We start from the raw sequence: 15,112 nt of genomic DNA on the forward strand, positions 1-15,112 counted from the left end.
AATTTTCTATTCGTTCTTTATCCTGTAGTAATTTAGGTCCTTCGGAACGATTGCTTTATATTTTGCTTCTTCTCGAAGCATGAAGGCAGATCTGAAGGCGCGAGACAAATCAGGAACGGTACGGCTCGATCAAAGCCCGAATCGTCGCTCAAATTTGTCGGCGCAAATGTATCAGCGCAAGCGTGAAGGATTGATTTCATGATAATTTAGAGTTGCGGGATGATGGAAAAAAATAGGGGGCAAATCAATAACAAAAAAAAATAAGAAAGCAAATAAATAAAAGGATAATAGGAAAATGCTTGAATTGACGCTTAAAATGAATTTCGGTCTAGAAAAGCCACACTGCTTCGCAGGACGGGGTAGTTTAAAAGAATAAAGCGAAAGGAATATGGCGGGTGCGATCATACCAGCACTAATGCACCGGATCCCATCAGAACTTCGAAATTAAGCGTGTTTGGGCGAGAGTAGTACTTGGATTGGTGACCCCCTGGGAAGTCCTCGTGTTGCACCCCTCTCTTTTTTGTTTCGAAATCCAAATTTCCTATTCGTTCTTTATCCTGTAGTAATTTAGCTCCGTCGGAACGATTGCTTAATATTTTGCTTCTTGTCGAAGCGTGAAGGAGGATCTGAAGGCGCGAGACAAATCAGGAACGGTACGGCTCGATCAAAGCCCGGATCGTCGCTCAAATTTGTCGGCGCAAATGTATCAGCGCAAGCGTGAAGGATTGACTTCATGATAATTTAGAGTTGCGGGATGATGGAAAAAAACAGGGTGCAAATCAATAACAAAAAAAAATATAAAGTAAATAAATAAAAGAATAAGAGGAAAATGCTTCAATTGACGCTTAAAATGAATTCCGGTCTAGAAAAGCCACACTGCTTCGCTGGACGGGGTAGTTTAAAAGAATAAAGCGAAAGGAACGTTGTGGGTGCGATCATACCAGCACTAATGCACCGTATCCCATCAGAACTCCGAAGTTAAGCGTGCTTGGGCGTGAGCAGTATTAGGATGGGTGACCCCCTGGGAATTCCTCTTGTTGCACCCCTCTCTTTTTTGTTTCGAAATTCAAATTTTCTATTCGTTCTTTATCCTGTAGTAATTTAGGTCCTTCGGAACGATTGCTTTATATTTTGCTTCTTCTCGAAGCATGAAGGCGGATCTGAAGGCGCGAGACAAATCAGGAACGGTACGGCTCGATCAAATCCCGGATCGTCGCTCAAATTTGTCGGCGCAAATGTATCAGCGCAAGCGTGAAGGATTGATTTCATGATAATTTAGAGTTGCGGGATGATGGAAAAAAACAGGGTGCAAATCAATAACAAAAAAAAATATGAAAGCAAATAAATAAAAGGATAATAGGAAAATGCTTGAATTGACGCTTAAAATGAATTTCGGTCTAGAAAAGCTACACTGCTTCGCAGGACGGGGTAGTTTAAAAGAATAAAGCGAAAGGAATATGGCGGGTGCGATCATACCAGCACTAATGCACCGGATCCCATCAGAACTTCGAAATTAAGCGTGTTTGGGCGAGAGTAGTACTTGGATTGGTGACCCCCTGGGAAGTCCTCGTGTTGCACCCCTCTCTTTTTTGTTTCGAAATCCAAATTTCCTATTCGTTCTTTATCCTGTAGTAATTTAGCTCCGTCGGAACGATTGCTTAATATTTTGCTTCTTGTCGAAGCGTGAAGGAGGATCTGAAGGCGCGAGACAAATCAGGAACGGTACGGCTCGATCAAAGCCCGGATCGTCGCTCAAATTTGTCGGCGCAAATGTATCAGCGCAAGCGTGAAGGATTGATTTCATGATAATTTAGAGTTGCGGGATGATGGAAAAAAATAGGGGGCAAATCAATAACAAAAAAAAATATGAAAGCAAATAAATAAAAGGATAATAGGAAAATGCTTGAATTGACGCTTAAAATGAATTCCGGTCTAGAAAAGCCACACTGCTTCGCTGGACGGGGTAGTTTAAAAGAATAAAGCGAAAGGAACGTTGTGGGTGCGATCATACCAGCACTAATGCACCGTATCCCATCAGAACTCCGAAGTTAAGCGTGCTTGGGCGTGAGCAGTATTAGGATGGGTGACCCCCTGGGAATTCCTCTTGTTGCACCCCTCTCTTTTTTGTTTCGAAATTCAAATTTTCTATTCGTTCTTTATCCTGTAGTAATTTAGGTCCTTCGGAACGATTGCTTTATATTTTGCTTCTTCTCGAAGCATGAAGGCGGATCTGAAGGCGCGAGAGAAATCAGGAACGGTACGGCTCGATCAAAGCCCGGATCATCGCTCAAATTTATCGGTGCAAATGTATCAGCGCTAGCGTGATGGATTGATTTGATGACAATTTATTGTTGCGCGATGAGGGAAAAAAACAGGGTGCAAATCAATAACAAAAAAAAATATGAAAGCAAATAAACAAAAGGATAAGAAAAAAATGCTTGAATTGACGCTTAAAATGAATTTCGGTCTAGAAAAGCCACACTGCTTCGCAGGACGGGGTAGTTTAAAAGAATAAAGCGAAAGGAACATGGCGGGTACGATCATACCAGCACTAATGCACCGGATCACATCAGAACTCCGAAGTTCAGCATGCTTGGGCGAGAGTAGTACTAGGATGGGTGACCCCCTGGGAATTCCTCTTGTTGCACCCCTCTCTTTTTTCTTTCGAAATTCAAATTTTCTATTCGTTCTTTATCCTGTAGTAATTTAGGTCCTTCGGAACGATTGCTTTATATTTTGCTTCTTCTCGAAGCATGAAGGCGGATCTGAAGGCGCGAGACAAATCAGGAACGGTACGGCTCGATCAAATCCCGGATCGTCGCTCAAATTTGTCGGCGCAAATGTATCAGCGCAAGCGTGAAGGATTGATTTCATGATAATTTAGAGTTGCGGGATGATGGAAAAAAACAGGGGGCAAATCAATGACAAAAAAAAATATGAAAGCAAATAAATAAAAGGATAATAGGAAAATGCTTGAATTGACGCTTAAAATGAATTTCGGTCTAGAAAAGCCAAACTGCTTCGCAGGACGGGGTAGTTTAAAAGAATAAAGCGAAAGGAATATGGCGGGTGCGATCATACCAGCACTAATGCACCGGATCCCATCAGAACTTCGAAATTAAGCGTGTTTGGGCGAGAGTAATACTTGGATTGGTGACCCCCTGGGAAGTCCTCGTGTTGCACCCCTCTCTTTTTTGTTTCGAAATCCAAATTTCCTATTCGTTCTTTATCCTGTAGTAATTTAGCTCCGTCGGAACGATTGCTTAATATTTTGCTTCTTGTCGAAGCGTGAAGGAGGATCTGAAGGCGCGAGACAAATCAGGAACGGTACGGCTCGATCAAAGCCCGGATCGTCGCTCAAATTTGTCGGTGCAAATGTATCACCGCAAGCGTGAAGGATTGATTTCATGATAATTTAGAGTTGCGGGATGATGGAAAAAAACAGGGGGCAAATCAATAACAAAAAAAAATATGAAAGCAAATAAATAAAAGGATAATAGGAAAATGCTTGAATTGACGCTTAAAATGAATTTCGGTCTAGAAAAGCTACACTGCTTCGCAGGACGGGGTAGTTTAAAAGAATAAAGCGAAAGGAATATGGCGGGTGCGATCATACCAGCACTAATGCACCGGATCCCATCAGAACTTCGAAATTAAGCGTGTTTGGGCGAGAGTAGTACTTGGATTGGTGACCCCCTGGGAAGTCCTCGTGTTGCACCCCTCTCTTTTTTGTTTCGAAATCCAAATTTCCTATTCGTTCTTTATCCTGTAGTAATTTAGCTCCGTCGGAACGATTGCTTAATATTTTGCTTCTTGTCGAAGCGTGAAGGAGGATCTGAAGGCGCGAGACAAATCAGGAACGGTACGGCTCGATCAAAGCCCGGATCGTCGCTCAAATTTGTCGGCGCAAATGTATCAGCGCAAGCGTGAAGGATTGATTTCATGATAATTTAGAGTTGCGGGATGATGGAAAAAAACAGGGGGCAAATCAATAACAAAAAAAAATATGAAAGCAAATAAATAAAAGGATAATAGGAAAATGCTTGAATTGACGCTTAAAATGAATTTCGGTCTAGAAAAGCAACACTGCTTCGCAGGACGGGGTAGTTTAAAAGAATAAAGCGAAAGGAATATGGCGGGTGCGATCATACCAGCACTAATGCACCGGATCCCATCAGAACTTCGAAATTAAGCGTGTTTGGGCGAGAGTAGTACTTGGATTGGTGACCCCCTAGGAAGTCCTCGTGTTGCACCCCTCTCTTTTTTGTTTCGAAATCCAAATTTCCTATTCGTTCTTTATCCTGTAGTAATTTAGCTCCGTCGGAACGATTGCTTAATATTTTGCTTCTTGTCGAAGCGTGAAGGAGGATCTGAAGGCGCGAGACAAATCAGGAACGGTACGGCTCGATCAAAGCTCGGATCGTCGCTCAAATTTGTCGGCGCAAATGTATCAGCGCAAGCGTGAAGGATTGATTTCATGATACTTTAGAGTTGCGGGATGATGGAAAAAAACAGGGGGCAAATCAATATCAAAAAAAAATATGAAAGCAAATAAATAAAAGGATAATAGGAAAATGCTTGAATTGACGCTTAAAATGAATTTCGGTCTAGAAAAGCCACACTGCTTCGCAGGACGGGGTAGTTTAAAAAATAAAGCGAAAGGAATATGGCGGGTGCGATCATACCAGCACTAATGCACCGGATCCCTTCAGAACTTCGAAATTAAGCGTGTTTGGGCGAGAGTAGCACTTGGATTGGTGACCCCCTGGGAAGTCCTCGTGTTGCACCCCTCTCTTTTTTGTTTCGAAATCCAAATTTCCTATTCGTTCTTTATCCTGTAGTAATTTAGCTCCGTCGGAACGATTGCTTAATATTTTGCTTCTTGTCGAAGCGTGAAGGAGGATCTGAAGGCGCGAGACAAATCAGGAACGGTACGGCACGATCAAAGCCCGGATCGTCGCTCAAATTTGTCGGCGCAAATGTATCACCGGAAGCGTGAAGGATTGATTTCATGATAATTTAGAGTTGCGGGATGATGGAAAAAAACAGGGTGCAAATCAATAACAAAAAAATATAAAGTAAATAAATAAAAGGATAAGAGGAAAATGCTTCAATTGACGCTTAAAATGAATTCCGGTCTAGAAAAGCCACACTGCTTCGCTGGACGGGGTAGTTTAAAAGAATAAAGCGAAAGGAACGTTGTGGGTGCGATCATACCAGCACTAATGCACCGTATCCCATCAGAACTCCGAATTTAAGCGTGTTTGGGCGAGAGTAGTACTTGGATTGGTGACCCCCTGGGAAGTTCTCGTGTTGCACCCCTCTCTTTTTTGTTTCGAAATCCAAATTTCCTATTCGTTCTTTATCCTGTAGTAATTTAGCTCCGTCGGAACGATTGCTTAATATTTTGCTTCTTGTCGAAGCGTGAAGGAGGATCTGAAGGCGCGAGACAAATCAGGAACGGTACGGCTCGATCAAAGCCCGGATCGTCGCTCAAATTTGTCGGCGCAAATGTATCACCGCAAGCGTGAAGGATTGATTTCATGATAATTTAGAGTTGCGGGATGATGGAAAAAAACAGGGGGCAAATCAATAACAAAAAAAATATGAAAGCAAATAAATAAAAGGATAATAGGAAAATGCTTGAATTGACGCTTAAAATGAATTTCGGTCTAGAAAAGCTACACTGCTTCGCAGGACGGGGTAGTTTAAAAGAATAAAGCGAAAGGAATATGGCGGGTGCGATCATACCAGCACTAATGCACCGGATCCCATCAGAACTTCGAAATTAAGCGTGTTTGGGCGAGAGTAGTACTTGGATTGGTGACCCCCTGGGAAGTCCTCGTGTTGCACCCCTCTCTTTTTTGTTTCGAAATCCAAATTTCCTATTCGTTCTTTATCCTGTAGTAATTTAGCTCCGTCGGAACGATTGCTTAATATTTTGCTTCTTGTCGAAGCGTGAAGGAGGATCTGAAGGCGCGAGACAAATCAGGAACGGTACGGCTCGATCAAAGCCCGGATCGTCGCTCAAATTTGTCGGCGCAAATGTATCAGCGCAAGCGTGAAGGATTGATTTCATGATAATTTAGAGTTGCGGGATGATGGAAAAAAACAGGGGGCAAATCAATATCAAAAAAAAATATGAAAGCAAATAAATAAAAGGATAATAGGAAAATGCTTGAATTGACGCTTAAAATGAATTTCGGTCTAGAAAAGCCACACTGCTTCGCAGGACGGGGTAGTTTAAAAGAATAAAGCGAAAGGAATATGGCGGGTGCGATCATACCAGCACTAATGCACCGGATCCCATCAGAACTTCGAAATTAAGCGTGTTTGGACGAGAGTAGTACTTGGATTGGTGACCCCCTGGGAAGTCCTCGTGTTGCACCCCTCTCTTTTTTGTTTCGAAATCCAAATTTCCTATTCGTTCTTTATCCTGTAGTAATTTAGCTCCGTCGGAACGATTGCTTAATATTTTGCTTCTTGTCGAAGCGTGAAGGAGGATCTGAAGGCGCGAGACAAATCAGGAACGGTACGGCTCGATCAAAGCCCGGATCGTCGCTCAAATTTGTCGGCGCAAATGTATCAGCGCAAGCGTGAAGGATTGATTTCATGATAATTTAGAGTTGCGGGATGATGGAAAAAAACAGGGTGCAAATCAATAACAAAAAAAAATATAAAGTAAATAAATAAAAGAATAAGAGGAAAATGCTTCAATTGACGCTTAAAATGAATTCCGGTCTAGAAAAGCCACACTGCTTCGCTGGACGGGGTAGTTTAAAAGAATAAAACGAAAGGAACGTTGTGGGTGCGATCATACCAGCACTAATGCACCGTATCCCATCAGAACTCCGAAGTTAAGCGTGCTTGGGCGTGAGCAGTATTAGGATGGGTGACCCCCTGGGAATTCCTCTTGTTGCACCCCTCTCTTTTTTGTTTCGAAATTCAAATTTTCTATTCGTTCTTTATCCTGTAGTAATTTAGGTCTTTCGGAACGATTGCTTTATATTTTGCTTCTTCTCGAAGCATGAAGGCGGATCTGAAGGCGCGAGAGAAATCAGGAACGGTACGGCTCCATCAAAGCCCGGATCATCGCTCAAATTTATCGGCGCAAATGTATCAGCGCTAGCGTGATGGATTGATTTGATGACAATTTATTGTTGCGCGATGAGGGAAAAAAACAGGGTGCAAATCAATAACAAAAAAAAATATGAAAGCAAATAAACAAAATGATAAGAAAAAAATGCTTGAATTGACGCTTAAAATGAATTTCGGTCTAGAAAAGTCACACTGCTTCGCAGGACGGGGTAGTTTAAAAGAATAAAGCGAAAGGAACATGGCGGGTACGATCATACCAGCACTAATGCACCGGATCACATCAGAACTCCGAAGTTCAGCATGCTTGGGCGAGAGTAGTACTAGGATGGGTGACCCCCTGGGAATTCCTCTTGTTGCACCCCTCTCTTTTTTCTTTCGAAATTCAAATTTTCTATTCGTTCTTTATCCTGTAGTAATTTAGGTCCTTCGGAACGATTGCTTTATATTTTGCTTCTTCTCGAAGCATGAAGGCGGATCTGAAGGCGCGAGACAAATCAGGAACGGTACGGCTCGATCAAATCCCGGATCGTCGCTCAAATTCGTCGGCGCAAATGTATCAGCGCAAGCATGAAGGATTGATTTCATGATAATTTAGAGTTGCGGGATGATGGAAAAAAACAGGGGGCAAATCAATGACAAAAAAAAATATGAAAGCAAATAAATAAAAGGATAATAGGAAAATGCTTGAATGGACGCTTAAAATGAATTTCGGTCTAGAAAAGCCAAACTGCTTCGCTGGACGGGGTAGTTTAAAAGAATAAAGCGAAAGGAATATGGCGGGTGCGATCATACCAACACTAATGCACCGGATCCCATCAGAACTTCGAAATTAAGCGTGTTTGGGCGAGAGTAATACTTGGATTGGTGACCCCCTGGGAAGTCCTCGTGTTGCACCCCTCTCTTTTTTGTTTCGAAATCCAAATTTCCTATTCGTTCTTTATCCTGTAGTAATTTAGCTCCGTCGGAACGATTGCTTAATATTTTGCTTCTTGTCGAAGCGTGAAGGAGGATCTGAAGGCGCGAGACAAATCAGGAACGGTACGGCTCGATCAAAGCCCGGATCGTCGCTCAAATTTGTCGGCGCAAATGTATCACCGCAAGCGTGAAGGATTGATTTCATGATAATTTAGAGTTGCGGGATGATGGAAAAAAACAGGGGGCAAATCAATAACAAAAAAAAATATGAAAGCAAATAAATAAAAGGATAATAGGAAAATGCTTGAATTGACGCTTAAAATAAATTTCGGTCTAGAAAAGCTACACTGCTTCGCAGGACGGGGTAGTTTAAAAGAATAAAGCGAAAGGAATATGGCGGGTGCGATCATACCAGCACTAATGCACCGGATCCCATCAGAACTTCGAAATTAAGCGTGTTTGGGCGAGAGTAGTACTTGGATTGGTGACCCCCTGGGAAGTCCTCGTGTTGCACCCCTCTCTTTTTTGTTTCGAAATCCAAATTTCCTATTCGTTCTTTATCCTGTAGTAATTTAGCTCCGTCGGAACGATTGCTTAATATTTTGCTTCTTGTCGAAGCGTGAAGGAGGATCTGAAGGCGCGAGACAAATCAGGAACGGTACGGCTCGATCAAAGCCCGGATCATCGCTCAAATTTGTCGGCGCAAATGTATCAGCGCAAGCGTGAAGGATTGATTTCATGATAATTTAGAGTTGCGGGATGATGGAAAAAAACAGGGGGCAAATCAATATCAAAAAAAAATATGAAAGCAAATAAATAAAAGGATAATAGCAAAATGCTTGAATTGACGCTTAAAATGAATTTCGGTCTAGAAAAGCCACACTGCTTCGCAGGACGGGGTAGTTTAAAAGAATAAAGCGAAAGGAATATGGCGGGTGCGATCATACCAGCACTAATGCACCGGATCCCTTCAGAACTTCGAAATTAAGCGTGTTTGGGCGAGAGTAGCACTTGGATTGGTGACCCCCTGGGAAGTCCTCGTGTTGCACCCCTCTCTTTTTTGTTTCGAAATCCAAATTTCCTATTCGTTCTTTATCCTGTAGTAATTTAGCTCCGTCGGAACGATTGCTTAATATTTTGCTTCTTGTCGAAGCGTGAAGGAGGATCTGAAGGCGCGAGACAAATCAGGAACGGTACGGCTCGATCAAAGCCCGGATCGTCGCTCAAATTTGTCGGCGCAAATGTATCACCGCAAGCGTGAAGGATTGATTTCATGATAATTTAGAGTTGCGGGATGATGGAAAAAAACAGGGTGCAAATCAATAACAAAAAAATATAAAGTAAATAAATAAAAGGATAAGAGGAAAATGCTTCAATTGACGCTTAAAATGAATTCCGGTCTAGAAAAGCCACACTGCTTCGCTGGACGGGGTAGTTTAAAAGAATAAAGCGAAAGGAACGTTATGGGTGCGATCTTACCAACACTAATGCACCGTATCCCATCAGAACTCCGAATTTAAGCGTGCTTGGGCGTGAGCAGTATTAGGATGGGTGACCCCCTGGGAATTCCTCTTGTTGCACCCCTCTCTTTTTTGTTTCGAAATTCAAATTTTCTATTCGTTCTTTATCCTGTAGTAATTTAGGTCCTTCGGAACGATTGCTTTATATTTTGCTTCTTCTCGAAGCATGAAGGCGGATCTGAAGGCGCGAGAGAATTTCAGGAACGGTACGGCTCGATCAAAGCCCGGATCATCGCTCAAATTTGTCGGCGCAAATGTATCAGCGCTAGCGTGATGGATTGATTTCATGACAATTTATTGTTGCGCGATGAGGGAAAAAAACAGGGTGCAAATCAATAACAAAAAAAAATATGAAAGCAAATAAATAAAAGGATAAGAGAAAAATGCTTGAATTGACGCTTAAAATGAATTTCGGTCTAGAAAAGCCACACTGCTTCGCAGGACGGGGTAGTTTAAAAGAATAAAGCGAAAGGAACATGGCGGGTGCGATCATACCAGCACTAATGCACCGGATCCCATCAGAACTCCGAAGTTAAGCATGCTTGGGCGAGAGTAGTACTAGGATGGGTTACCCCCTGGGAATTCCTCTTGTTGCACCCCTCTTTTTTTTGTTTCGAAATTCAAATTTTCTATTCGTTCTTTATCCTGTAGTAATTTAGGTCCTTCGGAATGATTGCTTTATATTTTGCTTCTTCTCGAAGCATGAAGGCGGATCTGAAGGCGCGAGACAAATCAGGAATGGTACGGCTCGATCAAAGCCCGGATCGTCGCTCAAATTTGTCGGCGCAAATGTATCAGCGCAAGCGTGAAGGATTGATTTCATGATAATTTAGAGTTGCGGGATGATGGAAAAAAACAGGGGGCAAATCAATAACAAAAAAAAATATGAAAGCAAATAAATAAAAGGATAATAGGAAAATGCTTGAATTGACGCTTAAAATGAATTTCGGTCTAGAAAAGCCACACTGCTTCGCAGGACGGGGTAGTTTAAAAGAATAATGCGAAAGGAACATGGCGGGTGCGATCATACCAGCACTAATGCACCGGATCCCATCAGAACTTCGAAGTTAAGCATGCTTGGGCGAGAGTAGTACTAGGATGGGTGACCCCCTGGGAATTCCTCTTGTTGCACCCCTCTCTTTTTTGTTTCGAAATTCAAATTTTCTATTCGTTCTTTATCCTGTAGTAATTTAGGTCCTTCGGAACGATTGCTTTATATTTTGCTTCTTCTCGAAGCATGAAGGCAGATCTGAAGGCGCGACACAAATCAGGAACGGTACGGCTCGATCAAAGCCCGAATCGTCGCTCAAATTTGTCGGCGCAAATGAATCAGCGCAAGCGTGAAGGATTGATTTCATGATAATTTAGAGTTGCGGGATGATGGAAAAAAATAGGGGGCAAATCAATAACAAAAAAAAATAAGAAAGCAAATAAATAAAAGGATAATAGGAAAATGCTTGAATTGACGCTTAAAATGAATTTCGGTCTAGAAAAGCCACACTGCTTCGCAGGACGGGGTAGTTTAAAAGAATAAAGCGAAAGGAATATGGCGGGTGCTATCATACCAGCACTAATGAACCGGATCCCATCAGAACTTCGAAATTAAGCGTGTTTGGGCGAGAGTAGTACTTGGATTGGTGACCCCCTGGGAAGTCCTCGTGTTGCATCCCTCTCTTTTTTGTTTCGAAATCCAAATTTCCTATTCGTTCTTTATCCTGTAGTAATTTAGCTCCGTTGGAACGATTGCTTAATATTTTGCTTCTTGTCGAAGCGTGAAGGAGGATCTGAAGGCGCGAGACAAATCAGGAACGGTACGGCTCGATCAAAGCCCGGATCGTCGCTCAAATTTGTCGGCGCAAATGTATCAGCGCGAGCGTGAAGGATTGATTTCATGATAATTTAGAGTTGCGGGATGATGGAAAAAAACAGGGTGCAAATCAATAACAAAAAAAAATATAAAGTAAATAAATAAAAGAATAAGAGGAAAATGCTTCAATTGACGCTTAAAATGAATTCCGGTCTAGAAAAGCCACACTGCTTCGCTGGACGGGGTAGTTTAAAAGAATAAAGCGAAAGGAACGTTGTGGGTGCGATCATACCAGCACTAATGCACCGTATCCCATCAGAACTCCGAAGTTAAGCGTGCTTGGGCGTGAGCAGTATTAGGATGGGTGACCCCCTGGGAATTCCTCTTGTTGCACCCCTCTCTTTTTTGTTTCGAAATCCAAATTTCCTATTCGTTCTTTATCCTGTAGTAATTTAGGTCCTTCGGAACGATTGCTTTATATTTTGCTTCTTCTCGAAGCATGAAGGCGGATCTGAAGGCGCGAGAGAAATCAGGAACGGTACGGCTCGATCAAAGCCCGGATCATCGCTCAAATTTGTCGGCGCAAATGTATCAGCGCTAGCGTGATGGATTGATTTGATGACAATTTATTGTTGCGCGATGAGGGAAAAAAACAGGGTGCAAATCAATAACAAAAAAAAAATATGAAAGCAAATAAACAAAAGGATAAGAAAAAAATGCTTGAATTGACGCTTAAAATGAATTTCGGTCTAGAAAAGCCACACTGCTTCGCAGGACGGGGTAGTTTAAAAGAATAAAGCGAAAGGAACATGGCGGGTACGATCATACCAGCACTAATGCACCGGATCACATCAGAACTCCGAAATTCAGCATGCTTGGGCGAGAGTAGTACTAGGATGGGTGACCCCCTGGGAATTCCTCTTGTTGCACCCCTCTCTTTTTTCTTTCGAAATTCAAATTTTCTATTCGTTCTTTATCCTGTAGTAATTTAGGTCCTTCGGAACGATTGTTTTATATTTTGCTTCTTCTCGAAGCATGAAGGCGGATCTGAAGGCGCGAGACAAATCAGGAACGGTACGGCTCGATCAAATCCCGGATCGTCGCTCAAATTTGTCGGCGCAAATGTATCAGCGCAAGCGTGAAGGATTGATTTCATGATAATTTAGAGTTGCGGGATGATGGAAAAAAATAGGGGGCAAATCAATAACAAAAAAAAATAAGAAAGCAAATAAATAAAAGGATAATAGGAAAATGCTTGAATTGACGCTTAAAATGAATTTCGGTCTAGAAAAGCCACACTGCTTCGCAGGACGGGGTAGTTTAAAAGAATAAAGCGAAAGGAATATGGCAGGTGCTATCATACCAGCACTAATGAACCGGATCCCATCAGAACTTCGAAATTAAGCGTGTTTGGGCGAGAGTAGTACTTGGATTGGTGACCCCCTGGGAAGTCCTCGTGTTGCACCCCTCTCTTTTTTGTTTCGAAATCCAAATTTCCTATTCGTTCTTTATCCTGTAGTAATTTAGCTCCGTTGGAACGATTGCTTAATATTTTGCTTCTTGTCGAAGCGTGAAGGAGGATCTGAAGGCGCGAGACAAATCAGGAACGGTACGGCTCGATCAAAGCCCGGATCGTCGCTCAAATTTGTCGGCGCAAATGTATCAGCGCAAGCGTGAAGGATTGACTTCATGATAATTTAGAGTTGCGGGATGATGGAAAAAAACAGGGTGCAAATCAATAACAAAAAAAAATATAAAGTAAATAAATAAAAGAATAAGAGGAAAATGCTTCAATTGACGCTTAAAATGAATTCCGGTCTAGAAAAGCCACACTGCTTCGCTGGACGGGGTAGTTTAAAAGAATAAAGCGAAAGGAACGTTGTGGGTGCGATCATACCAGCACTAATGCACCGTATCCCATCAGAACTCCGAAGTTAAGCGTGCTTGGGCGTGAGCAGTATTAGGATGGGTGACCCCCTGGGAATTCCTCTTGTTGCACCCCTCTCTTTTTTGTTTCGAAATTCAAATTTTCTATTCGTTCTTTATCCTGTAGTAATTTAGGTCCTTCGGAACGATTGCTTTATATTTTGCTTCTTCTCGAAGCATGAAGGCGGATCTGAAGGCGCGAGAGAAATCAGGAACGGTACGGCTCGATCAAAGCCCGGATCATCGCTCAAATTTGTCGGCGCAAATGTATCAGCGCTAGCGTGATGGATTGATTTGATGACAATTTATTGTTGCGCGATGAGGGAAAAAAACAGGGTGCAAATCAATAACAAAAAAAAAATATGAAAGCAAATAAACAAAAGGATAAGAAAAAAATGCTTGAATTGACGCTTAAAATGAATTTCGGTCTAGAAAAGCCACACTGCTTCGCAGGACGGGGTAGTTTAAAAGAATAAAGCGAAAGGAACATGGCGGGTACGATCATACCAGCACTAATGCACGAGATCACATCAGAACTCCGAAGTTCAGCATGCTTGGGCGAGAGTAGTACTAGGATGGGTGACCCCCTGGGAATTCCTCTTGTTGCACCCCTCTCTTTTTTCTTTCGAAATTCAAATTTTCTATTCGTTCTTTATCCTGTAGTAATTTAGGTCCTTCGGAACGATTGCTTTATATTTTGCTTCTTCTCGAAGCATGAAGGCGGATCTGAAGGCGCGAGACAAATCAGGAACGGTACGGCTCGATCAAATCCCGGATCGTCGCTCAAATTTGTCGGCGCAAATGTATCAGCGCAAGCGTGAAGGATTGATTTCATGATAATTTAGAGTTGCGGGATGATGGAAAAAAACAGGGGGCAAATCAATGACAAAAAAAAATATGAAAGCAAATAAATAAAAGGATAATAGGAAAATGCTTGAATTGACGCTTAAATTGAATTTCGGTCTAGAAAAGCCAAACTGCTTCGCAGGACGGGGTAGGTTAAAAGAATAAAGCGAAAGGAATATGGCGGGTGCGATCATACCAGCACTAATGCACCGGATCCCATCAGAACTTCGAAATTAAGCGTGTTTGGGCGAGAGTAATACTTGGATTGGTGACCCCCTGGGAAGTCCTCGTGTTGCACCCCTCTCTTTTTTGTTTCGAAATCCAAATTTCCTATTCGTTCTTTATCCTGTAGTAATTTAGCTCTGTCGGAACGATTGCTTAATATTTTGCTTCTTGTCGACGCGTGAAGGAGGATCTGAAGGCGCGAGACAAATCAGGAACGGTACGGCTCGATCAAAGCCCGGATCGTCGCTCAAATTTGTCGGCGCAAATGTATCACCGCAAGCGTGAAGGATTGATTTCATGATAATTTAGAGTTGCGGGATGATGGAAAAAAATAGGGTGCAAATCAATAACAAAAAATATATAAAGTAAATAAATAAAAGGATAAGAGGAAAATACTTCAATTGACGCTTAAAATGAATTCCGGTCTAGAAAAGCCACACTGCTTCGCAGGACAGGGTAGTTTAAAAGAATAAAGCGAAAGGAACGTTGTGGGTGCGATCATACCAGCACTAAGGCACCGTATCCCATCAGAACTCCGAAGTTAAGCGTGCTTGGGCGTAAGCAGTATTAGGATGGGTGACCCCCTGGGAAGTCCTCGTGTTGCACCCCTCTCTTTTTTGTTTCGAAATCCAAATTTCCTATTCGTTCTTTATCCTGTAGTAATTTAGCTCCGTCGGAACGATTGCTTAATATTTTGCTTCTTGTCGAAGCGTGAAGGAGGATCTGAAGGCGCGAGACAAATCAGGAACGGTACGGCTCGATCAAAGCCCGGATC

The 15,112-nt window shown here is 42.3% G+C and overlaps 26 non-coding genes and 2 pseudogenes across 26 annotated transcripts; all 28 read left to right on the forward strand.

The window, feature by feature from the left end:
- The first annotated feature begins 393 nt into the window (after positions 1-393).
- Positions 394-512, forward strand: LOC140023085 (5S ribosomal RNA). Its single transcript, XR_011827058.1, has one exon. It is a non-coding gene; the product is annotated as a 5S ribosomal RNA (ribosomal RNA).
- Positions 513-927: 415 nt separating this feature from the next.
- LOC140023541 (5S ribosomal RNA) lies at positions 928-1,046 on the forward strand. The gene has a single exon (XR_011827510.1). It is a non-coding gene; the product is annotated as a 5S ribosomal RNA (ribosomal RNA).
- A 416-nt stretch (positions 1,047-1,462) lies between these two features.
- LOC140023086 (5S ribosomal RNA) lies at positions 1,463-1,581 on the forward strand. The gene has a single exon (XR_011827059.1). It is a non-coding gene; the product is annotated as a 5S ribosomal RNA (ribosomal RNA).
- Positions 1,582-1,997: 416 nt separating this feature from the next.
- LOC140023542 (5S ribosomal RNA) lies at positions 1,998-2,116 on the forward strand. The gene has a single exon (XR_011827511.1). It is a non-coding gene; the product is annotated as a 5S ribosomal RNA (ribosomal RNA).
- A 416-nt stretch (positions 2,117-2,532) lies between these two features.
- Positions 2,533-2,651, forward strand: LOC140024469 (5S ribosomal RNA). Its single transcript, XR_011828443.1, has one exon. It is a non-coding gene; the product is annotated as a 5S ribosomal RNA (ribosomal RNA).
- Positions 2,652-3,067: 416 nt separating this feature from the next.
- Positions 3,068-3,186, forward strand: LOC140024253 (5S ribosomal RNA). The gene has a single exon (XR_011828226.1). It is a non-coding gene; the product is annotated as a 5S ribosomal RNA (ribosomal RNA).
- Positions 3,187-3,602: 416 nt separating this feature from the next.
- LOC140023087 (5S ribosomal RNA) lies at positions 3,603-3,721 on the forward strand. Its single transcript, XR_011827060.1, has one exon. It is a non-coding gene; the product is annotated as a 5S ribosomal RNA (ribosomal RNA).
- A 416-nt stretch (positions 3,722-4,137) lies between these two features.
- Positions 4,138-4,256, forward strand: LOC140023870 (5S ribosomal RNA). Its single transcript, XR_011827835.1, has one exon. It is a non-coding gene; the product is annotated as a 5S ribosomal RNA (ribosomal RNA).
- Positions 4,257-4,671: 415 nt separating this feature from the next.
- On the forward strand, positions 4,672-4,790 carry LOC140025011 (5S ribosomal RNA). Its single transcript, XR_011828988.1, has one exon. It is a non-coding gene; the product is annotated as a 5S ribosomal RNA (ribosomal RNA).
- A 413-nt stretch (positions 4,791-5,203) lies between these two features.
- On the forward strand, positions 5,204-5,322 carry LOC140024071 (5S ribosomal RNA). The gene has a single exon (XR_011828043.1). It is a non-coding gene; the product is annotated as a 5S ribosomal RNA (ribosomal RNA).
- Positions 5,323-5,737: 415 nt separating this feature from the next.
- On the forward strand, positions 5,738-5,856 carry LOC140023088 (5S ribosomal RNA). Its single transcript, XR_011827061.1, has one exon. It is a non-coding gene; the product is annotated as a 5S ribosomal RNA (ribosomal RNA).
- A 416-nt stretch (positions 5,857-6,272) lies between these two features.
- LOC140023853 (5S ribosomal RNA) lies at positions 6,273-6,391 on the forward strand. Its single transcript, XR_011827818.1, has one exon. It is a non-coding gene; the product is annotated as a 5S ribosomal RNA (ribosomal RNA).
- A 415-nt stretch (positions 6,392-6,806) lies between these two features.
- LOC140023544 (5S ribosomal RNA) lies at positions 6,807-6,925 on the forward strand. Its single transcript, XR_011827513.1, has one exon. It is a non-coding gene; the product is annotated as a 5S ribosomal RNA (ribosomal RNA).
- A 416-nt stretch (positions 6,926-7,341) lies between these two features.
- LOC140024471 (5S ribosomal RNA) lies at positions 7,342-7,460 on the forward strand. The gene has a single exon (XR_011828445.1). It is a non-coding gene; the product is annotated as a 5S ribosomal RNA (ribosomal RNA).
- A 416-nt stretch (positions 7,461-7,876) lies between these two features.
- Positions 7,877-7,995, forward strand: LOC140023862 (5S ribosomal RNA). Its single transcript, XR_011827827.1, has one exon. It is a non-coding gene; the product is annotated as a 5S ribosomal RNA (ribosomal RNA).
- A 416-nt stretch (positions 7,996-8,411) lies between these two features.
- On the forward strand, positions 8,412-8,530 carry LOC140023089 (5S ribosomal RNA). The gene has a single exon (XR_011827062.1). It is a non-coding gene; the product is annotated as a 5S ribosomal RNA (ribosomal RNA).
- A 416-nt stretch (positions 8,531-8,946) lies between these two features.
- On the forward strand, positions 8,947-9,065 carry LOC140025012 (5S ribosomal RNA). Its single transcript, XR_011828989.1, has one exon. It is a non-coding gene; the product is annotated as a 5S ribosomal RNA (ribosomal RNA).
- Positions 9,066-9,478: 413 nt separating this feature from the next.
- Positions 9,479-9,597, forward strand: LOC140025138 (5S ribosomal RNA; annotated as a pseudogene).
- A 417-nt stretch (positions 9,598-10,014) lies between these two features.
- Positions 10,015-10,133, forward strand: LOC140032212 (5S ribosomal RNA). Its single transcript, XR_011836137.1, has one exon. It is a non-coding gene; the product is annotated as a 5S ribosomal RNA (ribosomal RNA).
- Positions 10,134-10,549: 416 nt separating this feature from the next.
- Positions 10,550-10,668, forward strand: LOC140032324 (5S ribosomal RNA). The gene has a single exon (XR_011836250.1). It is a non-coding gene; the product is annotated as a 5S ribosomal RNA (ribosomal RNA).
- A 416-nt stretch (positions 10,669-11,084) lies between these two features.
- LOC140024454 (5S ribosomal RNA) lies at positions 11,085-11,203 on the forward strand. The gene has a single exon (XR_011828428.1). It is a non-coding gene; the product is annotated as a 5S ribosomal RNA (ribosomal RNA).
- A 415-nt stretch (positions 11,204-11,618) lies between these two features.
- On the forward strand, positions 11,619-11,737 carry LOC140023545 (5S ribosomal RNA). Its single transcript, XR_011827514.1, has one exon. It is a non-coding gene; the product is annotated as a 5S ribosomal RNA (ribosomal RNA).
- Positions 11,738-12,154: 417 nt separating this feature from the next.
- LOC140025058 (5S ribosomal RNA) lies at positions 12,155-12,273 on the forward strand. The gene has a single exon (XR_011829035.1). It is a non-coding gene; the product is annotated as a 5S ribosomal RNA (ribosomal RNA).
- Positions 12,274-12,689: 416 nt separating this feature from the next.
- Positions 12,690-12,808, forward strand: LOC140024828 (5S ribosomal RNA). The gene has a single exon (XR_011828804.1). It is a non-coding gene; the product is annotated as a 5S ribosomal RNA (ribosomal RNA).
- Positions 12,809-13,223: 415 nt separating this feature from the next.
- Positions 13,224-13,342, forward strand: LOC140023546 (5S ribosomal RNA). The gene has a single exon (XR_011827515.1). It is a non-coding gene; the product is annotated as a 5S ribosomal RNA (ribosomal RNA).
- Positions 13,343-13,759: 417 nt separating this feature from the next.
- Positions 13,760-13,878, forward strand: LOC140025120 (5S ribosomal RNA; annotated as a pseudogene).
- A 416-nt stretch (positions 13,879-14,294) lies between these two features.
- LOC140024254 (5S ribosomal RNA) lies at positions 14,295-14,413 on the forward strand. Its single transcript, XR_011828227.1, has one exon. It is a non-coding gene; the product is annotated as a 5S ribosomal RNA (ribosomal RNA).
- Positions 14,414-14,827: 414 nt separating this feature from the next.
- Positions 14,828-14,946, forward strand: LOC140023248 (5S ribosomal RNA). The gene has a single exon (XR_011827219.1). It is a non-coding gene; the product is annotated as a 5S ribosomal RNA (ribosomal RNA).
- The last annotated feature ends 166 nt before the right edge of the window (positions 14,947-15,112 follow it).

Source organism: Coffea arabica, chromosome 11e, assembly GCF_036785885.1.
Source record: "Coffea arabica cultivar ET-39 chromosome 11e, Coffea Arabica ET-39 HiFi, whole genome shotgun sequence".
Taxonomy (NCBI): domain Eukaryota; kingdom Viridiplantae; phylum Streptophyta; class Magnoliopsida; order Gentianales; family Rubiaceae; genus Coffea; species Coffea arabica.